Source organism: Wyeomyia smithii, chromosome 1, assembly GCF_029784165.1.
Source record: "Wyeomyia smithii strain HCP4-BCI-WySm-NY-G18 chromosome 1, ASM2978416v1, whole genome shotgun sequence".
In the NCBI taxonomy this organism is placed as follows: Eukaryota; Metazoa; Arthropoda; class Insecta; order Diptera; family Culicidae; genus Wyeomyia; species Wyeomyia smithii.
Window position 1 is genome coordinate 91,703,816 of NC_073694.1, and position 25,665 is coordinate 91,729,480.

Below are 25,665 nucleotides of genomic sequence, written 5' to 3' on the forward strand. Positions count from 1 at the left end.
AAGCGTCCTTCTTGGTTTGGTACACTCGAATTGCATAGACTTACTGGTGTTGAACCATTAGAAGCTATGTCAAATAAAATTATTAACAATTTTCGACAAAAATCGTTGCAATCCTCAATTGCTACGATAAGCTCTCTTTATAGCCAATAAGTTAGCAATTAAGTTAGTTGTAAGTTTACTTCCCCTTTTCTGACAAGTAGGTTTAAATCCCTACGAATGAAAAGTCCTTATTGCGAAAGCAAACAAATCCTAACAATTAAAATTACAAATTACTAACAGTGTTGAGAAGTCACCATTTGTGATTGGACACACATACTCATTATTTACTAATATTTATCATAAATACTTAGTAGCTTAAGTACTATAAAAAAAATTAAAAAAAACTCGGAAGGTTAGTTTAGTAAGTTTTGCGAGTGGCAAGTCATGGGAAATGGACTGGTACATTTACACTGACACGCATGATCCTTTTAGAACATTGGATTGGAGCCCAAGATATTTATTTTTCTGTCAGACGCACAGTGTACATTTGAAATGAAATTTGTTTTCCTAGAGGAAATTATTAATTTGCCTATTCGTCATTCAAATGCAAAATCCATAAGTTGTGAGTTACGGAATAGTTTATGTATGTTGCTCGTTGCAGGGTCGTCGAGAAGGATGTTCCTCGGAGCAAACCATCGACGAAGCTATCCAAAAAGGACAGAAAAATAATAAAACTGAAAGAGGAAAAGGCTAAGATGGCAGAGGAACTGAAAAATCTACGAGCCGAGATTGAAGCATTGAAAGCAGGAAGAGCCTCTAATTCAACAGGGGTTAGTTGGATTTTCAGGGGTTTTTAGAGAAAATAATACGTTTAATAAAATAAAATAAAAATAGTTAGGTCTGTCATTTGTCGAGAAAAGAAAAGAGAAAAATGGTTTCTAATGAATTCATTTTACATCCATAGGTAACTGTATGCGGAGAACAAAACAGCTGGCATAGCGACTGTTACGTCATAGCTATGGTTGAAACCAAACTAGAAGATGGTACGATAATCGCTTCGGTAGCTGATATGCGATGCGATTTTCTCATTGACTCCGATGCACAGGTCAACACACTTGTTGAGAGATTTTTCTGGAGACTGACAAACGACGAGCAATGCAACAAGGGAATGTACAATATTAGCGTTGGATCAAATATCTAAAATACCAATATAGTTCACTTACGTGAAATTATGCAAACAAATTGAAAATGACAGAAGCGTTAGTCACCTTTTCGACCGCTAGGTGCGCCACTTCTGATTTTGTTCTACACGACATGCGAAAAAGAGTTACTTTTAACAATAATATTACCCCAATGGGTACACTGAAAAAAATGCACATTTTATTCTGAAGTGGACTCGGCCGAATATTTTATAATAATGAAGTTCGCCTATGTATGAGGCAATCCATGGGTGGTGTTCCACGGTTTGTACGTTTGTCGACCTCCGACAATATTTTGAGTTGTAAAATGGCGGAAAACTGCCGAAAATGACCAAATACCACCTAATATGAGTGTTTTTTAACTAGAATGACGCTCAGAGGCCAGAAATTGTCTCCAAATGCCAGTTGGAAATCCAAGTTGGCGACTTCCGGTTTCTGATAAACAGCGGCAAATGACCAAATATGGGTATTTCCGCGATTGTTATGATGCACTGAAGCCACAAATCGACCTCAGACAACATTTTGAATTGTGAGATGGCGACTTCCAGTGACTGGAAAAGAGACGAAAATGACCAAATACCACCTAATATGGATGTTTCTTTAACCAGAATGACGCTCAGAGGCCAGAAATTGTCTCTGAATACCATTTTGAAATCCAAGATGGCGACTTCCGGTTTCTAAGAAACAGTGAGATATGACCAAATACCACCCAATATGGGTATTTCTGAAATCGTGATGATGCAATGAAACCACAAATCGACCTCAGACAATATTTTGAATTGTAAAATGGCGACTTTTGGTGACTGGAAAACTGCCGAAAATAACCCAAAAACAACCAAATATGGGTGTTTCTTTGACCAGAATGATGCTCAGAGGCCAGAAATTGTCTCCAAATGCCATTTTGAAATCCAATATGACGACTTCCGGTTCCTAAACAACAGTGGCAGAAGACCAAATAACACTCATTATGGGTATTTCCGGGATTGTTATGATACACTGAAGCTACAAATCGACCTCAGACAACATTATGAATCATTGTTTGTTCTGCGGAGACACTCGATTAATCCAACTATCAGCCGTGAGGTCGTGACTTAGACGTTCGGTGAAGTATTACATTAAGAATTTTTACTATAATTATCAATAATATAATTAACAATAATCAATTGTGTTTTACGTGCGACAGGTCAAGTAAAACAAATTGCTTGCGACAGGTCAAGCCTGAGTCTAAAAATGTATTATGTGCGACAGATCACATATAGTGTACCTAAAGCTTGCGACAGGTTAAGTTTTAAGGTATATAAACTCGGAAGGTTATCCAATTTTAAAGCCGGATAAGAATCCAGCTGAAGTTTCAAGTTACCGACCAATCAGTCTGCTTTCTTCAATAAGTAAACTGTTTGAGAGAATTATTCTTAACCGAATGATGTCACACATCAACGAAAATTCAATTTTTGCAAATGAACAGTTTGGATTTCGCCATTGGCATTCCACAACTCATCAACTGCTCAGAGTTACTAATATGATACGAGCTAACAAATCTGAAGGCTATTCCACTGGAGCTACTCTTTTAGACATAGAAAAGGCATTCGACAGTGTTTGGCATAAAGGTTTGATTGCGAAATTGCAAACTTTTAATTTTCCAATTTTCCTAATCAAAATTTTGAAAAATTATCTTACTGATCGAACTCTGCAGGTTGTCTATCAGAATTCAAAATCTGATAGATTTCCTGTCAGAGCAGGTGTGCCTCAAGGTTCTGTCTTGGGCCCAGTCCTGTATAACATATTCACTTCAGATCTTCCTGTTTTGCCTCCAGGATGCACAAAGTCATTGTTCTGCGATGACACAAGCATTTCCGTAAAAGGAAAAAGCCTTCGTGTCATATGCAGTCGATTGCAGAAAAGTTTAGATATTTTTTCTTCCTACTTGCAAAAGTGGAAAATCTCTCCCAATGCTTCTAAAACTCAAATGATAATTTTTCCTCATAAGCCTAGGGCTTCTTTCCTCAAACCAAACAATAATCACGTTGTCAAGATGAATGGGGTTATTTTAAGTTGGTCTGACAAATTTAAGTACTTGGGACTAATGTACGATAAAAAACTTATTTTCAAAGAGCACATTGAGAGTATACAAGCCAAGTGCATCAAATATACGAGATGTTTATATCCTCCCATTAACAGGAATTCTAAACTTTGTTTAAAGAACAAACTTTTGATTTACAAACAAATTTTTAGACCAGCAATGCTTTATGCTGTACCGATCTGGTCAAGTTGCTGTTCAACAAGTAAGAAAACGCTCCAAAGAATTCAGAATAAAATTCTGAAAATGATTTTGAAGCGTCCTCCTTGGTTTGGTACACTCGAATTACATAGACTTACTGGTGTTGAACCATTAGAAGCTATGTCAAACAAAATTATTAACAATTTTCGACAAAAATCGTTGCAATCCTCAATTGCTACGATAAGCTCTCTTTATAGCCAATAAGTTAGCATTTAAGTTAGTTGTAAGTTTACTTTCCTTTCCTGACAAGTAGGTTTAAATCCCTACGAATGAAAAGTCCTAATTGCGTAAGCAAACAAATCCTAACAATTAAAATTACAAATTACTAACAGTGTTGAGAAGTCACCATTTGTGATTGGACACACATACTCATTATTTACTAATATTTATCATAAATACTTAGTAGCTTAAGTACTATAAAAAAAATTAAAAAAAACTCGGAAGGTTAGTTTAGTAAGTTTTGCGAGTGGCAAGTCATGGGAAATGGACTGGTACATTTACATTGACACGCATGATCCTTTTAGAACATTGGATTGGAGCCCAAGATATTTATTTTTCTGTCAGACGCACAGTGTACATTTGAAATGAAATTTGTTTTCCTAGAGGAAATTATTTATTTGCCTATTCGTCATTCAAATGCAAAATCCATAAGTTGTGAGTTACGGAATAGTTTATGTATGTTGCTTGTTGCAGGGTCGTCGAGAAGGATGTTCCTCGGAGCAAACCATCGACGAAGCTATCCAAAAAGGACAGAAAAATAATAAAACTGAAAGAGGAAAAGGCTAAGATGGCAGAGGAACTGAAAAATCTACGAGCCGAGATTGAAGCATTGAAAGCAGGAAGAGCCTCTAATTCAACAGGGGTTAGTTGGATTTTCAGGGGTTTTTAGAGAAAATAATACGTTTAATAAAATAAAATAAAAATAGTTAGGTCTGTCATTTGTCGAGAAAAGAAAAGAGAAAAATGGTTTCTAATGAATTCATTTTACATCCATAGGTAACTGTATGCGGAGAACAAAACAGCTGGCATAGCGACTGTTACGTCATAGCTATGGTTGAAACCAAACTTGAAGATGGTACGATAATCGCTTCGGTAGCTGATATGCGATGCGATTTTCTCATTGACTCCGATGCACAGGTCAACACACTTGTTGAGAGATTTTTCTGGAGACTGACAAACGACGAGCAATGCAACAAGGGAATGTACAATATTAGCGTTGGATCAAATATCTTAAATACCAATATAGTTCACTTACGTGAAATTATGCAAACAAATTGAAAATGACAGAAGCGTTAGTCACCTTTTCGACCGCTAGGTGCGCCACTTCTGATTTTGTTCTACACGACATGCGAAAAAGAGTTACTTTTAACAATAATATTACCCCAATGGGTACACTGAAAAAAATGCACATTTTATTCTGAAGTGGACTCGGCCGAATATTTTATAATAATGAAGTTCGCCTATGTATGAGGCAATCCATGGGTGGTGTTCCACGGTTTGTACGTTTGTCGACCTCCGACAATATTTTGAGTTGTAAAATGGCGGAAAACTGCCGAAAATGACCAAATACCACCTAATATGAGTGTTTTTTAACTAGAATGACGCTCAGAGGCCAGAAATTGTCTCCAAATGCCAGTTCGAAATCCAAGTTGGCGACTTCCGGTTTCTGAAAAACAGCGGCAAATGACCAAATACGGGTATTTCCGCGATTGTTATGATGCACTGAAGCCACAAATCGACCTCAGACAACATTTTGAATTGTGAGATGGCGACTTCCAGTGACTGGAAAAGAGACGAAAATGACCAAATACCACCTAATATGGATGTTTCTTTAACCAGAATGACGCTCAGAGGCCAGAAATTGTCTCTGAATACCATTTTGAAATCCAAGATGGCGACTTCCGGTTTCTAAGAAACAGTGAGATATGACCAAATACCACCCAATATGGGTATTTCTGAAATCGTGATGATGCAATGAAACCACAAATCGACCTCAGACAATATTTTGAATTGTAAAATGGCGACTTTTGGTGACTGGAAAACTGCCGAAAATAACCCAAAAACAACCAAATATGGGTGTTTCTTTGACCAGAATGATGCTCAGAGGCCAGAAATTGTCTCCAAATGCCATTTTGAAATCCAATATGACGACTTCCGGTTCCTAAACAACAGTGGCAGAAGACCAAATAACACTCATTATGGGTATTTCCGGGATTGTTATGATACACTGAAGCTACAAATCGACCTCAGACAACATTATGAATCATTGTTTGTTCTGCGGAGACACTCGATTAATCCAACTATCAGCCGTGAGGTCGTGACTTAGACGTTCGGTGAAGTATTACATTAAGAATTTTTACTATAATTATCAATAATATAATTAACAATAATCAATTGTGTTTTACGTGCGACAGGTCAAGTAAAACAAATTGCTTGCGACAGGTCAAGCCTGAGTCTAAAAATGTATTATGTGCGACAGATCACATATAGTGTACCTAAAGCTTGCGACAGGTTAAGTTTTAAGGTATATAAACTCGGAAGGTTATCCAATTTTAAAGCCGGATAAGAATCCAGCTGAAGTTTCAAGTTACCGACCAATCAGTCTGCTTTCTTCAATGAGTAAACTGGTTGAGAGAATTATTCTTAACCGAATGATGTCACACATCAACGAAAATTCAATTTTTGCAAATGAACAGTTTGGATTTCGCCATTGGCATTCCACAACTCATCAACTGCTCAGAGTTACTAATATGATACGAGCTAACAAATCTGAAGGCTATTCCACTGGAGCTACTCTTTTAGACATAGAAAAGGCATTCGACAGTGTTTGGCATAAAGGTTTGATTGCGAAATTGCAAACTTTTAATTTTCCAATTTTCCTAATCAAAATTTTGAAAAATTATCTTACTGATCGAACTCTGCAGGTTGTCTATCAGAATTCAAAATCTGATAGATTTCCTGTCAGAGCAGGTGTGCCTCAAGGTTCTGTCTTGGGCCCAGTCCTGTATAACATATTCACTTCAGATCTTCCTGATTTGCCTCCAGGATGCACAAAGTCATTGTTCTGCGATGACACAAGCATTTCCGTAAAAGGAAAAAGCCTTCGTGTCATATGCAGTCGATTGCAGAAAAGTTTAGATATTTTTTCTTCCTACTTGCAAAAGTGGAAAATCTCTCCCAATGCTTCTAAAACTCAAATGATAATTTTTCCTCATAAGCCTAGGGCTTCTTTCCTCAAACCAAACAATAATCACGTTGTCAAGATGAATGGGGTTATTTTAAGTTGGTCTGACAAAGTTAAGTACTTGGGACTAATGTACGATAAAAAACTTATTTTCAAAGAGCACATTGAGAGTATACAAGCCAAGTGCATCAAATATACGAGATGTTTATATCCTCCCATTAACAGGAATTCTAAACTTTGTTTAAAGAACAAACTTTTGATTTACAAACAAATTTTTAGACCAGCAATGCTTTATGCTGTACCGATCTGGTCAAGTTGCTGTTCAACAAGTAAGAAAACGCTCCAAAGAATTCAGAATAAAATTCTGAAAATGATTTTGAAGCGTCCTCCTTGGTTTGGTACACTCGAATTACATAGACTTACTGGTGTTGAACCATTAGAAGCTATGTCAAACAAAATTATTAACAATTTTCGACAAAAATCGTTGCAATCCTCAATTGCTACGATAAGCTCTCTTTATAGCCAATAAGTTAGCATTTAAGTTAGTTGTAAGTTTACTTTCCTTTCCTGACAAGTAGGTTTAAATCCCTACGAATGAAAAGTCCTAATTGCGTAAGCAAACAAATCCTAACAATTAAAATTACAAATTACTAACAGTGTTGAGAAGTCACCATTTGTGATTGGACACACATACTCATTATTTACTAATATTTATCATAAATACTTAGTAGCTTAAGTACTATAAAAAAAATTAAAAAAAACTCGGAAGGTTAGTTTAGTAAGTTTTAGCGAGTGGTAAGTCATGGGAAATGGACTGGTACATTTACATTAATACGCATGATCCTTTTAGAACATTGGATTGGAGCCCAAGATATTTATTTTTCTGTCAGACGCACAGTGTACATTTGAAATGAAATTTGTTTTCCTAGAGGAAATTATTAATTTGCCTATTCGTCATTCAAATGCAAAATCCATAAGTTGTGAGTTACGGAATAGTTTATGTATGTTGCTTGTTGCAGGGTCGTCGAGAAGGATGTTCCTCGGAGCAAACCATCGACGAAGCTATCCAAAAAGGACAGAAAAATAATAAAACTGAAAGAGGAAAAGGCTAAGATGGCAGAGGAACTGAAAAATCTACGAGCCGAGATTGAAGCATTGAAAGCAGGAAGAGCCTCTAATTCAACAGGGGTTAGTTGGATTTTCAGGGGTTTTTAGAGAAAATAATACGTTTAATAAAATAAAATAAAAATAGTTAGGTCTGTCATTTGTCGAGAAAAGAAAAGAGAAAAATGGTTTCTAATGAATTCATTTTACATCCATAGGTAACTGTATGCGGAGAACAAAACAGCTGGCATAGCGACTGTTACGTCATAGCTATGGTTGAAACCAAACTAGAAGATGGTACGATAATCGCTTCGGTAGCTGATATGCGATGCGATTTTCTCATTGACTCTGATGCACAGGTCAACACACTTGTTGAGAGATTTTTCTGGAGACTGACAAACGACGAGCAATGCAACAAGGGAATGTACAATATTAGCGTTGGATCAAATATCTTAAATACCAATATAGTTCACTTACGTGAAATTATGCAAACAAATTGAAAATGACAGAAGCGTTAGTCACCTTTTCGACCGCTAGGTGCGCCACTTCTGATTTTGTTCTACACGACATGCGAAAAAGAGTTACTTTTAACAATAATATTACCCCAATGGGTACACTGAAAAAAATGCACATTTTATTCTGAAGTGGACTCGGCCGAATATTTTATAATAATGAAGTTCGCCTATGTATGAGGCAATCCATGGGTGGTGTTCCACGGTTTGTACGTTTGTCGACCTCCGACAATATTTTGAGTTGTAAAATGGCGGAAAACTGCCGAAAATGACCAAATACCACCTAATATGAGTGTTTTTTAACTAGAATGACGCTCAGATGCCAGAAATTGTCTTCAAATGCCAGTTCGAAATCCAAGTTGGCGACTTCCGGTTTCTGAAAAACAGCGGCAAATGACCAAATATGGGTATTTCCGCGATTGTTATGATGCACTGAAGCCACAAATCGACCTCAGACAACATTTTGAATTGTGAGATGGCGACTTCCAGTGACTGGAAAAGAGACGAAAATGACCAAATACCACCTAATATGGATGTTTCTTTAACCAGAATGACGCTCAGAGGCCAGAAATTGTCTCTGAATACCATTTTGAAATCCAAGATGGCGACTTCCGGTTTCTAAGAAACAGTGAGATATGACCAAATACCACCCAATATGGGTATTTCTGAAATCGTGATGATGCAATGAAACCACAAATCGACCTCAGACAATATTTTTGAATTGTAAAATGGCGACTTTTGGTGACTGGAAAACTGCCGAAAATGACCCAAAAACAACCAAATATGGGTGTTTCTTTGACCAGAATGATGCTCAGAGGCCAGAAATTGTCTCCAAATGCCATTTTGAAATCCAATATGACGACTTCCGGTTCCTAAACAACAGTGGCAGAAGACCAAATAACACTCATTATGGGTATTTCCGGGATTGTTATGATACACTGAAGCTACAAATCGACCTCAGACAACATTATGAATCATTGTTTGTTCTGCGGAGACACTCGATTAATCCAACTATCAGCCGTGAGGTCGTGACTTAGACGTTCGGTGAAGTATTACATTTAGAATTTTTACTATAATTATCAATAATATAATTAACAATAATCAATTGTGTTTTACGTGCGACAGGTCAAGTAAAACAAATTGCTTGCGACAGGTCAAGCCTGAGTCTAAAAATGTATTATGTGCGACAGATCACATATAGTGTACCTAAAGCTTGCGACAGGTTAAGTTTTAAGGTATATAAACTCGGAAGGTTATCCAATTTTAAAGCCGGATAAGAATCCAGCTGAAGTTTCAAGTTACCGACCAATCAGTCTGCTTTCTTCAATAAGTAAACTGGTTGAGAGAATTATTCTTAACCGAATGATGTCACACATCAACGAAAATTCAATTTTTGCAAATGAACAGTTTGGATTTCGCCATGGGCATTCCACAACTCATCAACTGCTCAGAGTTACTAATATGATACGAGCTAACAAATCTGAAGGCTATTCCACTGGAGCTACTCTTTTAGACATAGAAAAGGCATTCGACAGTGTTTGGCATAAAGGTTTGATTGCGAAATTGCAAACTTTTAATTTTCCAATTTTCCTAATCAAAATTTTGAAAAATTATCTTACTGATCGAACTCTGCAGGTTGTCTATCAGAATTCAAAATCTGATAGATTTCCTGTCAAAGCAGGTGTGCCTCAAGGTTCTGTCTTGGGCCCAGTCCTGTATAACATATTCACTTCAGATCTTCCTGATTTGCCTCCAGGATGCACAAAGTCATTGTTCTGCGATGACACAAGCATTTCCGTAAAAGGAAAAAGCCTTCGTGTCATATGCAGTCGATTGCAGAAAAGTTTAGATATTTTTTCTTCCTACTTGCAAAAGTGGAAAATCTCTCCCAATGCTTCTAAAACTCAAATGATAATTTTTCCTCATAAGCCTACGGCTTCTTTCCTCAAACCAAACAATAATCACGTTGTCAAGATGAATGGGGTTATTTTAAGTTGGTCTGACAAAGTTAAGTACTTGGGACTAATGTACGATAAAAAACTTATTTTCAAAGAGCACATTGAGAGTATACAAGCCAAGTGCATCAAATATACGAGATGTTTATATCCTCCCATTAACAGGAATTCTAAACTTTGTTTAAAGAACAAACTTTTGATTTACAAACAAATTTTTAGACCAGCAATGCTTTATGCTGTACCGATCTGGTCAAGTTGCTGTTCAACAAGTAAGAAAACGCTCCAAAGAATTCAGAATAAAATTCTGAAAATGATTTTGAAGCGTCCTCCTTGGTTAGGTACACTCGAATTACATAGACTTACTGGTGTTGAACCATTAGAAGCTATGTCAAACAAAATTATTAACAATTTTCGACAAAAATCGTTGCAATCCTCAATTGCTACGATAAGCTCTCTTTATAGCCAATAAGTTAGCATTTAAGTTAGTTGTAAGTTTACTTTCCTTTCCTGACAAGTAAGTTTAAATCCCTACGAATGAAAAGTCCTAATTGCGTAAGCAAACAAATCCTAACAATTAAAATTACAAATTACTAACAGTGTTGAGAAGTCACCATTAGTGATTGGACACACATACTCATTATTTACTAATATTTATCATAAATACTTAGTAGCTTAAGTACTATAAAAAAAATTAAAAAAAACTCGGAAGGTTAGTTTAGTAAGTTTTGCGAGTGGCAAGTCATGGGAAATGGACTGGTACATTTACATTGACACGCATGATCCTTTTAGAACATTGGATTGGAGCCCAAGATATTTATTTTTCTGTCAGACGCACAGTGTACATTTGAAATGAAATTTGTTTTCCTAGAGGAAATTATTAATTTGCCTATTCGTCATTCAAATGCAAAATCCATAAGTTGTGAGTTACGGAATAGTTTATGTATGTTGCTTGTTGCAGGGTCGTCGAGAAGGATGTTCCTCGGAGCAAACCATCGACGAAGCTATCCAAAAAGGACAGAAAAATAATAAACAGAGGAACTGAAAAATCTACGAGCCGAGATTGAAGCATTGAAAGCAGGAAGAGCCTCTAATTCAACAGGGGTTAGTTGGATTTTCAGGGGTTTTTAGAGAAAATAATACGTTTAATAAAATAAAATAAAAATAGTTAGGTCTGTCATTTGTCGAGAAAAGAAAAGAGAAAAATGGTTTCTAATGAATTCATTTTACATCCATAGGTAACTGTATGCGGAGAACAAAACAGCTGGCATAGCAACTGTTACGTCATAGCTATGGTTGAAACCAAACTAGAAGATGGTACGATAATCGCTTCGGTAGCTGATATGCGATGCGATTTTCTCATTGACTCCGATGCACAGGTCAACACACTTGTTGAGAGATTTTTCTGGAGACTGACAAACGACGAGCAATGCAACAAGGGAATGTACAATATTAGCGTTGGATCAAATATCTTAAATACCAATATAGTTCACTTACGTGAAATTATGCAAACAAATTGAAAATGACAGAAGCGTTAGTCACCTTTTCGACCGCTAGGTGCGCCACTTCTGATTTTGTTCTACATGACATGCGAAAAAGAGTTACTTTTAACAATAATATTACCCCAATGGGTACACTGAAAAAAATGCACATTTTATTCTGAAGTGGACTCGGCCGAATATTTTATAATAATGAAGTTCGCTTATGTATGAGGCAATCCATGGGTGGTGTTCCACGGTTTGTACGTTTGTCGACCTCCGACAATATTTTGAGTTGTAAAATGGCGGAAAACTGCCGAAAATGACCAAATACCACCTAATATGAGTGTTTTTTAACTAGAATGACGCTCAGAGGCCAGAAATTGTCTCCAAATGCCAGTTGGAAATCCAAGTTGGCGACTTCCGGTTTTTGAAAAACAGCGGCAAATGACCAAATATGGGTATTTCCGCGATTGTTATGATGCACTGAAGCCACAAATCGACCTCAGACAACATTTTGAATTGTGAGATGGCGACTTCCAGTGACTGGAAAAGAGACGAAAATGACCAAATACCACCTAATATGGATGTTTCTTTAACCAGAATGACGCTCAGAGGCCAGAAATTGTCTCTGAATACCATTTTGAAATCCAAGATGGCGACTTCCGGTTTCTAAGAAACAGTGAGATATGACCAAATACCACCCAATATGGGTATTTCTGAAATCGTGATGATGCAATGAAACCACAAATCGACCTCAGACAATATTTTTGAATTGTAAAATGGCGACTTTTGGTGACTGGAAAACTGCCGAAAATGACCCAAAAACAACCAAATATGGGTGTTTCTTTGACCAGAATGATGCTCAGAGGCCAGAAATTGTCTCCAAATGCCATTTTGAAATCCAATATGACGACTTCCGGTTCCTAAACAACAGTGGCAGAAGACCAAATAACACTCATTATGGGTATTTCCGGGATTGTTATGATACACTGAAGCTACAAATCGACCTCAGACAACATTATGAATCATTGTTTGTTCTGCGGAGACACCCGATTAATTCAACTATCAGCCGTGAGGTCGTGACTTAGACGTTCGGTGAAGTATTACATTTAGAATTTTTACTATAATTATCAATATTATTACTATGTTATAATATTATTATTAATATTATTATTGATATTATTATTATTGTTATTATTATTATTATTACTACAATTATTTTTTTTTTTAAACTCTAATATTTATTTAGGCCCAACCGCAAAGCATAACGGGGCCGAATATCTTTTGGAGTAGGGAAAAGCCAGCTTGAGTAGAGCCTGTATCCTGACTGCTCCTCCTCAAACAGGCATAAAAACCCTCTCATCTTTTCTCTTTTAAAAATACAATTTAAAAATACATATCATTTAAACCTACGGCTAACAATAACAATAATAAATGAAGTTCTTCTCTGTATGAGTAAATATCAATTCTTAATACTATTCGTTAAGGTGTGATGGTTCCTTATATCTTTAGAAATCAAAACTTATATCTATGTTTGGTGGATCATGTCTCTCAGAAAGAAGCGATGATTCATGTGTCTCTAAAAAGATCAATAAAAGAAAAAAAAAAGGAACAGAACTAGTGTGAAACTTTTTTATGGAGGTTGTGTTGGAAAAATAAGAAGAAGAAGCAAGGAGATAATCAAATTCGATACTTGATATCTCTTAAAAAGTCATAAATAGGTATTACAAGCGCTGGGTTGCGGCTAGCAAGTGCATCCCGTACTTGCATTGTAAATGTCACTCTCTGTTTTCGGAGAGAATCAATAAGCTTGGTCCTTGCTCTGTGGTACTTAGGGCATACGAAGACTATATGATCTATATCTTCGTACCCTCCACATTCGCACAGATTACTATCGACTAAGTTTATTCGATAAAGGTGTGCGTTTGCAACATAGTGATTGGACATTAGGCGCGAAATAACTCGAATGAAATCTCGAGTTAAATCTAACCCTTTGAACCAAGCTTTTGTAGACACTTTGGGCGAAATCGAGTGCACCCATCGCCCAAGATCGTCTTTATCCCATTTTTCCTGCCAGTTTGCCAGGGCCAGTTGTCGAGGCAAGTGAAAATACTCGGTATAGATGATCGGTCTATCAAATATATCTCCTTCTATGGCACCCCTTTTCGCTAATAAATCAGCTTCTTCATTGCCTGGGATTGAGCAATGAGAGGGGACCCACACAAAGCGGATAATGAAAGACCGATCAACCAGCACTTCTAATATCCGTCTAATTTCTAGAAGGAAATAGGACGGGTGCTTGACCGGTTTAATCGATCGGAGAGCTTCGATAGAACTGAGGCTGTCCGAGAAGATGAAATAATTGCCTGGTGTCTTGAACTCGATAATTCGCAGCGAATTGTGTATGGCAGCTAATTCAGCTACATATATGGAGCAAGGCTGTGCCAGTTTGCGGGATATGTGATGATCTGTGTTAAAAACGCCATATCCGGATTGTCCATCCATCACAGATCCGTCCTTGAAAAAGGAGTTCTGTTCTGGGAGGTGGCCGAATTTTGCCGAAAATATTAATGGCACAACTGTTGGTTTAAGGTGTTCGGGAATTCCATGGATTTCTAGTTTCATCGTCAAATCAAATACAACAGAAATTGTTGAGCGATGTTGAAATCTCACGGGATGGAGCAACAACCGAAGGGTTTATCTCCATGGTCATGAACCGCTGGTATACTGACATACAGGGTTTCTGAACAACTTCCAAACACCTCTCATAGTTCTCGATTATCATTGGGTTTGCTATCTCCGATCTGATGAGGAAACGAAGAGCCAACTCGAATAGCCTCTCTTTGAGTGGTAGTACTCCCGCAATGACCTCTAGAGACATGGTATGTGTCGATTGCATGCAGCCTAGAGCGATACGCAAACAACGGTATTGTATCCTCTCTAGCTTCAGCATGTGTGAGGCTGCGACTCCTCTGAAGCATATGCTGCCGTATTCTATTACGGGCAGAATAGTGGTTTGGTAGAGTCGTATTAAATCCTCTGGATGCGCTCCCCATGATGTTCCTGTTACCATCCGAAGAAAATTAATTCTCGGTTGGCATCTTTGCTTCAGGTAATTGATATGTTTTTCCCATGTGCACTTAGAGTCATACCATACTCCTAGATACTTGAAGCTAGGTGACTGAGTGATGGGTATTCCGGACAGAACTAGCTCGAAGCGAGGAGGTGGTCGCTTCTTTGAAAAGACTACCATCTCCGTTTTTTCAAGCGAGAATTCGATTCCAAGACAACTGGCCCAACCGGTCAGATTATCTAGCGTATTTTGCAGGCTGTTTTTCATGTCTACAGCTAGAGTCGCCGTGACTGATACAACGCAGTCGTCAGCTAACTGGCGCATTGTACAGCCGTCCGTCAAGCATGTGTCGATGTCACTGATGTAGAAGTTGTACAACAGCGGACTCAGACAAGAGCCTTGGGGGAGACCCATGTAGCTTGTTCGTGTTATTGTTGAAGAACCGTGGTTGAAAAGTAAATGCTTTTCAGACAGCAGGTTGATCAAAAAGTTTGTTAATATAGGGGAGAATCCTCTCTGATGCAGTTTCTCGGAAAGAATTTCGATTGAAACTGAATCAAATGCGCCTGTGATATCCAGGAAAACCGAGGTCATTTGTTGTTTGCTGCCAAGAGCCATTTCCGCTTCTGTGGCTAGCAATGCCAGGCAATCGTTAGGGCCCTTGCCCCTACAAAAGCCGAACTGGGTCTCTGATAGTTGGTTAGTTGTTTCTGCCCAGTTGTCAAGTCTACGCAGGATCATTTTTTCAAGCAATTTACGTATGCATGAGAGCATCGCAATCGGCCTGTACGAGCGGTGATCTGCGGCAGGTTTGTCTGGCTTTTTGATTGAGATAATCTTAACCTGTCTCCAAGCTTCCGGAATCATATTGTTCCTGATAAGCTTATTAAACAGTTTAAGAAATCGTAGCTTGGCCGAGTCCGGCAGGTTTTTCATCAAATTAAATTTGATCCTGTCCGGTCCTGGAGCCTTATTCTTGCAAGACGCGAGGGCAATTGAAAACTCCAACATGGTAAATTCTGGTTCTTCAATAGCCGTTGTATCGCTGAATTTTTGCTGTGATGGGACAGCGTCTGGGCATACCTTTTTCGCGAAATCATAGATCCAACGTTCAGAGTATTCATTAGCCTCATTACTGTCGGACCTATTGCGCATTTTTCGAGCCGTATTCCAGAGATAGCTCATAGAAGCATCTCTGGGTAACGTGCTTATGAAATTTTGCCAGTATGATCTTTTTTTCAGTTTGTGCAGTTTAGCCTGTTCCAGTTCCAGCTCTCTAAACTGATCAAAAAGTTGAATGGAATGATCTTTCCTGAATGCTAGGTATGCTCTTTTCAGAGTTTTTTTCATCTCGGTGCATTCTTTGTCCCACCATTGTTTGTTAGGGCGAATTTTCAACTTGTTCTCAGGGGCGGGCCTCGTCTGAGATTGCAACGCGCTATCTAAAACTAATGTCGCAAGGAAGTTGTATTCGTCTGATGGAGAAAGCTCGTCGGTTGTTTCGAGCTCCTGGGATATCATGTTCGAGAATTTTTCCCAATCAATATTCCGGGTGAGATCATACTCTACTTCGACTGTGGTAACAGACTGGAGCCTGCTCATAATCGAAATACTTATTGGCAAATGATCACTACCATGGGGATCTTGAATAATCTCCCATTTACAATCCAAAGCTATTGAGGAGGAACACATAGATAAATCTAAAGTGCTCTCTCGTACTGGAGGCCTTGCTATTCTTGTAGCTAACCCAGGTATGTTCAATAGGGTCATATCGAACTCGTCTAGTAAGCTTTCAATAAGAATAGCCCGGTTATCATCTCCAGGTGCTTCCCACGCTATACCGTGAGAATTGAAATCTCCCAGGATAAGGCGTGGAGTCGGCAGCAGTTCCGTTATTTGTGTTAGCTGCAACCGGTTTATAATAGCTCTAGGTGGTATGTAGACTGATGCGACCGTAAGGCTCTCACCAGCAACTGTTATATGGCAAGCAACAATTTCTATGCCATCAATTGCTGAGAGAGGAATTCGGAAGAATGGGTAGCATTTTTTTATACCAAGGAGCACTCCGCCATAAGAGTTTCCTCGGTCTAAACGGATGATATTGAAGTCTTGAACGGCTAGTGTCGTATCAGTTGATAACCATGTCGTGAAGCAGGAGTTTAAATTTATCTAATTTGGGGATCAAGCTTCTACAGTTCCATTGTATGATCCTTGTTGTCGATTCGTCACTTCGGCTGTCTGATTTAGACATCGAAGGATACGAACGCGAGGAGGGGCCATTTGGTGCTTAGTTGCTTACCCAACATGCAAATTGTTGGAAGCCAAGCCGAAATCATACTTTTAAGAGCATCGGATAAACCAAAAGTGGTGAATATCCATTCAACGATCATTTTGAATGAAATACGCCCATCAGTAGACGGTATTTCAGACTCCGTTGACAGTTTAGGGGTGGTAGCAGATTGTTTCCCTGGAAGTTTAGGAAACTCCTGATCGTAGTTAACTCTGAAACCAGGAGGAGTCGCTTTAGCATTTTGCTTTGGAGCGGAACCTTGTGGAGTATCAGTTAGCGTCTTCTTCTGCTCCTTTCTGGGGAGTTTAGGAGAAGATGCACTTGGCCGTTTTCGCACAGCTCCGGTTGACGGGAGTGGTTGATAATCCTCCCCGTCATCATTCGAATCATCGTTCTCCAAACTGGAGTAACGATTTTCTTCCTGCTGTAGGGCAGTCTTTAGCATCTGTGCGAAAGACTGCTTACTACGTTGTTTTGTCGATTTTTTCAGTGCGTCAAACCGTAGCTTATATTTTTCGCACGTCTCGACTTTGTGTGGGCTACCACCACATAGGGAGCATTTTGCTTCCTGTTCACTACAAGCATGGTTACTCTCCATGATTTCCCCACACTTGCAGCATTTGGTTTTATTGCTGCAGTAGGTTTTCGTGTGCCCTAGCTGCAGACAATTTGTACACGACATGACTTTTGGGATAAAAAGTCGTACCGGTAGTCTGAGCTTGTACAGCTCGAAGAAATCTGGGAGCACTTTCCCTTCGAAGGTGACTCGAAACGAATCGTTCGGAGAGTAGCTACCCATGTTGTCCTTAGAGTACATTCTCCGGCACTCTAAGACTTTAATTTTTGGGAGGTTTGGGTTTTTGAAACGACCCGCTCCTTCCATAACTTCTTTCTCTGTGAGATCGGGTTCCGTTATGACGCCCTCGATCTCAGTTGCTCGAGCCGGGATATACACCCGGTACTCGATCGTAAAGTTTTGATCTTCAACAACTGCATTTGCATGTTGAAGATCAGAAAATGTGGCCTTCAGTTTATCGGCTTTAACTTTACCAACCTCTACCAAGCTGGTATATCTTTTTCGCAGAAGTTTAAAAATCTGGTCGACCTTTAGGGGTTTGTTTCTGGGCCGGAAGAAAACTACCCAACGAAGTCCAGGTTGGTCTTCCTTATATTTCTTCACCCGAACTGTTACATCATTAGTGGGTGGCACAGGCGAGACAGTTTTGCGCGCTCTTTTTCGTTTTTTTATAACGTCAAAGAAGCCATCTACATCGTTTTTCGGGATGTCAGAGAAATCCATTTCGGACTCTTCACCCCCTGAACCGGATGAGAGGTCCGGAGGGATAGACAATCCACCCGCCGCCATGGAGCGGCTGTGAACTATCTGTCGTTAAGAGCTATTAGATATATGCAGTTGAATACTTATATTCCTAAATGTAAAGAAAGCGACTATATATAAGAAAAAAAAATGACTAAGCGAATCCAAAACCGAAATATGTATGTATATATATATATATATATAGGAAAGGAACAGAGAAAAGAATAGTTGACACTTATCTTTTATATGAAGATGTGAACCAGCACCGGTTACGCTGTCGCTCCAACAGCAAAGCAGCGAAACCGCTTGCTTTTTCCCCTGTGGGGATCCACCACCAATCGAGTTGACCTTCACTGCTGCGAGACGGAATATCCACACTCGGACCGGCACGACACGTACCAGCACACGCGCAGCACCACTACAGCACTCCTCAGCTGCTAGGGGGAAAATTAACACAAACGCTGATCGTAGCGCACTCGTTAGCACCCACAGCGTATCACCACCACAACACTGCACTGCGACGCGAACGCTAAAATAAAGCGGGAATTTAATACGGTAAACTGCAGAGCAAACAGAAATCTCGACTTATCTGTTCGGCTGCCGAATAAGCAATGACTACTACAATTATTATTATTATTATTATTATTACTATTGTTATTAGTATTAGTATTACTGTCTTTTTTTTATTTGATCCATTGTAGATTGAAAAATTGTTTTTAAAATTTAATATCAACTACTTGAACCCCCCCCCCCCCATATTCGAATATTTATCGTTTGTGTGCAATAGAGCGTAACGCTCCCACAAAATGGACGACATGCAGGTGCAACTTTTCCTGGAGGTGGAAACAAACGGGGAAGAAATTGAAATTTCTCCCATCAGCTCACCCCTACCTTCCCCTGTGCCCTCCCCTTTGCCAAGTCCTGCACCAAGAGTACTGGAAGTACGGGTAAAAGCTTACCCAGATGCCGTTGGCGGTCCCTACGTTGTTTTTTTCCGGCCCATAAAGAAGCCATTGAATATTATTCAAATTGGCAAAGACCTGGCAAAACATTTTTCGGCCGTAACCGAGATTACGAAGGTGAGGCCGAACAAACTGCGAGTTGTCGTGAGTAGCTTGAAGCAAGCAAACGAAATTGCTGGCTACGAGCTCTTCACGAGAGAGTATCGCGTGTACATCCCTGCCAAGGATGTAGAAATCGACGGTGTGGTTACCGAGGGGAATCTCACTGTCGATGACATTTTGCGTCATGGAGTTGGCTGTTTTAAAAACCCCTTGATGCAAAGTGTAAAGATACTGGATTGCAAGCAATTGCATTCAGTATCCATCGAAGAAGGGAAGAAGAAATTCCTCCCTTCGGATTCCTTCCGAGTAACATTCGCCGGATCCGCGCTGCCGAACTACGTCCGCTTGGACAGGGTTCGTCTACCTGTACGCCTGTTCGTACCGCGGGTCATGCATTGCCAAAACTGTAAGCAGTTAGGTCACACAGCCACCTACTGCTGCAACAAGGCACGCTGTAGCAAGTGCGGAGGCAATCATGCTGAGAACGCTTGCAGTGGGGATACTGAAAAGTGTCTTTATTGCGAGGGAACTCGGCATGACCTTCCGGCATGTCCCGCGTACAAACAGCGCGAGGAAAAAATTAAGCGTTCCCTTAAGGAACGATCAAAGCGCTCTTTTGCAGAAATGCTTAAGAGGGCTGAGCCACCCTTGACAGGAAACATCTTTTCCTTCTTGCCAACTGATGAGGGTACATCTGACGATCCCGTCGAAGGGTGTTCCTATGCCTTGCCAGAGGGATCTAGGAAGAGGAGAATGCTCAACTCTCCTAATCTTTCTCGCAAAGGTCGTAAGATAACCCCTAGCGGAATGACCAATAAGACAACACAAAAAGGAAGCGGTGAAGAAAAACCGAAGCAAGTACCCCCCGGTTTTAATTTCGAATCAAACCAGGAGTACCCACCGCTTCCTGGGGCACCAAAAACCCCTCGTGCACCCATTTCTCGATCAGAAGATAAAAAAGAAACAGGGTTCATAAAATTTTCTGATATTGTGGACTGGATATTTAAAACATTCAACATACCAGATCCCCTACAAAATATTCTTCTTGCCCTTCTTCCTACAGTGAAAACCTTTTTGAAGCAACTAGCAGCAACTTGGCCCCTCTTTTCAGCTATTATATCTTTCGATGACTAATACGGCAAAAGAGGTTAGGAATTTTTTCACTGTATTACAGTAGAATTGCAGAAGTATCATCCCCAAATTTTCTCATTTGATGAATACATACAATTGTGACGCATTCGCGCTCTGTGAAACCTTTCTCAATTCGAACGATCAACTCAATTTCCACGATTTTAACATTATTCGTCGAGATCGAGACTCACACGGTGGAGGGGTACTTTTAGGGATCAAAAAGTGCTATTCTTTTTTCAGAATCGACCTCCCCTCGATCTCGAATATTGAAGTTGTTGCCATTCAAACGAATTTGAATGGAAAAGACCTTTGCCTTGTTTCGTTATATATTCCCCCATCCGCGCGGATTGAACAGAAGCAACTCCTTGATATAGCAGAATTGCTTCCCGCACCTTTTATGATATTGGGAGATTTTAACTCTCACTGTTCGCTATGGGGGTCGCTGTACGACGACAACCGATCTTCTTTAATTTGTAACTTGATCGACGACTTCAATATGACACTTTTGAATACTGGGGAAGCGACACGTGTACCTAATCCTCCAGCACGTGAAAGCGTGCTTGACCTATCCCTCTGCTCGACATCACTAGCGTTAGATTGCCAGTGGAAAGTAATCAACGATCCCCACGGTAGTGATCATCTTCCAATCGTTATATCAATTGCTAATGGTTTAACTCCCCCGAACCCAATCAATATTTCCTACGACCTTACACGTAATATCGATTGGAAGCGTTATGAGTCTATTATAGCGGAATCTATCGAGACTCACGAGGAACTTAGACAGCGCCCTCCCAACAAATGGTGGGACAAAGAGTGCTCTGAGCTGTACGTGCGAAGGTCCGCGGCGTATAAGGACTACCGGGAGTACGGCACTGTCAACCTGCTTCGAAAGTACGAGGCACTGGGCAGGCAGATGAAGAGCTTAGTAAAGGCGAAAAAACGCGGGTACTGGCGGCGGTTCGTAAACGCGTTGTCGAGGGAAACAGCGATGAGCACTCTTTGGGATACCGCCAGGCGCATGCGGAACCGTGACGTTTCGAATGAGAGTGAGGAGTATTCAGATCGCTGGATACTCGATTTTGCCAAAAAGGTCTGTCCGGACTCTGTACCGGAACAGAAAACCTTTCGCGACGCGTTTATAGTAACTACGGAAGAGCCTCCATTTTCGATGTTGGAATTTTCAATGGTTCTCCTGTCGTGCAACAATAAGGCTCCAGGGTTAGATAGAATAAAATTCAACCTGTTGAAGAATCTACCCGACTCTGCAAAAAGACGCTTGTTGAATTTGTTCAACAAGTTTCTTGAGCTAAATATTGTTCCGCATGACTGGAGGGAGGTAAAAGTCATTGCTATTGGGAAACCCGGAAAACCTGCCTCTGATCACAATTCATATAGGCCGATTGCGATGCTCTCTTGCCTCCGGAAATTAATGGAGAAAATGATCCTCTTACGGTTAGACAAATGGGTCGAAACAAACGGTTTACTTTCAGATACTCAATTTGGCTTTCGCCGGGGCAAAGGGACGAACGATTGCCTAGCGTTGCTTTCTACTGAAATTCAAGTCGCATTTGCTCGGAAAGAGCAAATGGCTTCTGCGTTCTTGGATATTAAGGGGGCTTTTGACTCTGTCTCTGTAGAAGTTTTAAGCGCGAAACTTCATTCGCAGGGACTTTCACCAAATTTGAATAACTTTTTGCTCAACTTGTTGTCAGAAAAGCATATGTATTTCTCACATGGCGATTCGACAACTTCCCGAATTAGTTACATGGGCCTTCCCCAGGGCTCATGTTTAAGTCCTCTCTTATATAATTTTTACGTCAATGACATCGATGAATGTCTTGCAAATTCATGCACGCTAAGGCAACTTGCAGACGATAGCGTTGTATCCATAACTGGTAGCGAGGCTAGCGACCTGCAAGGACCATTGCAAGATACCTTAGACAATTTGTCTGAATGGGCTCTTAAGCTGGGTATCGAATTCTCTCCGGAGAAAACTGAGTTGGTCGTTTTTTCTAGGAAGCATAACCCAGCTCAGCTGCAGCTCGTACTAACGGGTAAAACGATCTCTCAGGTTTTAGTCGCTAAATATCTCGGGGTCTGGTTCGACTCTAAATGCACCTGGGCTTGTCATATTAGGTATCTGACACGAAAATGCCAACAGAGGATTAATTTTCTTCGTACGATTACCGGAACCTGGTGGGGAGCCCACCCAGGAGACCTTCTGAGGTTATACCAAACAACAATACAGTCAGTTCTTGAGTACGGTTGTTTCTGCTTTCGCTCCGCTGCGAACACGCATATTTTGAAACTAGAAAGAATACAATATCGTTGTTTGCGTAATGCCTTGGGTTGCATGCAGTCGACCCATACGATGAGTCTTGAAGTGTTAGCGGGTATTCTTCCGTTGAAACATCGTTTTTGGAATCTCTCTTACCGGTTGCTAATTCGATGCACAGTTATGAACCCATTAGTAATTGAAAATTTCGAGAGGTTGGTCGACCTTCAATCTCAATCCAGATTTATGACTTTATATTTTGACTTTATGGCTCAAGATATTAATCCTTCTTCATACGATTCCTCCAATGTCGCACTTTTAGATACTTCTAATAATGCTATATTCTTCGACACCACCATGAAACAAGACATTTCTGGTAAGATTTTTTCCAATAAGTTTAAACATGTTAGTTATGATAAAAGGTTTTACACTGACGGATCTAATCTAGATGAGTCCACTGGCTTCGGTGTTTTCCACGAAAATTTTACCGCCTCCTACAAACTCGATGCTCCTGCTTCCGTGTACGTCGCAGAACTTGCTGCTATTCAGTACTCTCTTGGAATCATCGAAACCCTACCCATAGACCACTACTTCATCTTCACAGATAGTCTCAGTGCCATTGAGGCTCTGCGATCGATGAAGCCTGTGAAGCACACCCCGTATTTCCTGGGGAAAATACGGCGGTTTTTAAGTGCTTTAACAGATAAAAATTACCGGGTTACCTTAGCGTGGGTCCCTTCTCATTGCTCGATTCCGGGTAATGAAAAGGCTGACTCTTTAGCTAAGGTGGGTGCTATTGATGGCGATATTTATAGTAGACCAATTGCTTATGATGAATTTTATAGCATTTTGCGTCAGAGAACACTCAACAGTTGGCAATCATCATGGAACTCAGATGAACTGGGACGGTGGCTACATTCCATTTTTCCTAAGGTATCGACGAAAGCATGGTTCAAGGGGTTGGATGTAGGTCGGGACTTCATTCGCGTGATGTCCAGACTTATGTCCAATCACTACACGTTAAACACGCATCTCTTTCGTATAGGGCTTGTAGACAGTAATCACTGCGTTTGTGGCGATGGCTACAATGACATCGAGCATGTTGTTTGGTCGTGTGCCGAATTCTGTGATGTTAGGTCCGAGCTTATAGATTCCCTCCGGGCCCGAGGAAAACAACCGAACGTACCCGTTAGAGACATTCTGGGAAGCGGTGATCTCCAGTACATGACACAACTGTACTGTTATTTGAAAAAGACTGATATTAAAATTTAATATTCTTTTGTCTATTTGTCAGAATACCCGTATACGACGCTGGAGACACGAACACGAAGAGCCTAAATCTATGTTTAAAAAACAAAAAAGAACACCAGTCGAAACACAAATAGATCGTATATCTTAATTAGTTTAAAGCAAGAATTGTATTTCCCTCCTCTCACCTAAAATCCCCACTAGCTCGTAGTCGGCCGCGAGAATAAATAAAAGGCCTCCCTCTTTTCCCTGCTAACGTAGAATTAATACGAATTGTACTTGGCTCAGTAAAACAGAAAATGTATCGTGCCGTGTCAAATAAACTAATTTTAAACCTTTGGGAACCACTCGCTGATTGGTTGAAATTGAAAACCCCGAGTGCGTTAAAATTTATCATCAGGCTTGCTGGCAGTGTTGCTGAATAACATGTTTCGTTGTCTTGATTTATATGTTTTTTATGATGTCACCTGTTATAATCTAAAATATTTTCAAGTTAGCATTTTAAATAAAGTACAAAGCGTACAAATACGGGTGTAGTAAGATATCCGACTTGGATCATCACTGATATCAATTACCAAAAGATCTGAAAGTGCGCAAGGAGTTAATACGGTTTTGCGTGAAGCATAAGAACAGCACAGCTGCTCAATGTCGGAAGTAAATAGTGTAGTGTTAGCTTATTTCTACTTTTGAGTCCGTTCTGGATTAAGTTAGGAAAATACCAGGCATATTCAGATGGGTCAATGAATAAATCATAATCATTGATGGATGACACGTTTGATTTTAAGGATATTAAAGATGCAAATTCTCCGGTAACCCTCAGACGGTAAAACTATCGCCTGCAGGGGAAATTGTGCATAATGCTGATAAAAAGCATTAAAAACATTCAAGTACACACTTGAAAATTTTTGCCGGGTCTCGGTAATTTATTGCCGAGAACGGCACCACTGAGTGCCTGGTTAAGAAAAAAATGACAGCTGCCAGAATTTTTCGTAAATCTCGGTTCAACCTAACTAAAATCTCGGATTTCGGATATTGTGTGTCGAAATTTCAGTTCGGTGAACCGAGATTTACGGAAAAATGTGACAGCTGTCATTATTTTTTTAACCGAGCACTCAGTGGTGCCGTTTTCGGCAATAAATTACCGAGACCCGGCAATAAATTTTAAGTGTGTATTTTCCGAGTGAATGGCATCGCTTATGAAAAAAACAACAGGGATCATCGAGGTGGGTGAGGAAGAAGAGTAAGAAGCCAGATGTCTTCCCTTAAGCCTGTAGTACACTCTTTAACCGAGCGTCAAATATTTGTCACTTTTTGACAGATAAAAATTTGGTCAAAGATAATTACTTGTCACTCTCCAATTTTAACATGGGGCAAACACGGGCAAACAACAACCATGATGTCAAATAAATTTGACTATTATGTCAGAAGGTCAAATATTTGACCATTAGACAAAGAGTATACTACAGGTTTTAAGCCTGTATTACACTCTTTGATCAAGCGTCAAATATTTGGCACTTTTTGACAGATAAAAATTTGGTCAAAGATAATTGTTTGTTACTCTCCAATTTTAACATGGG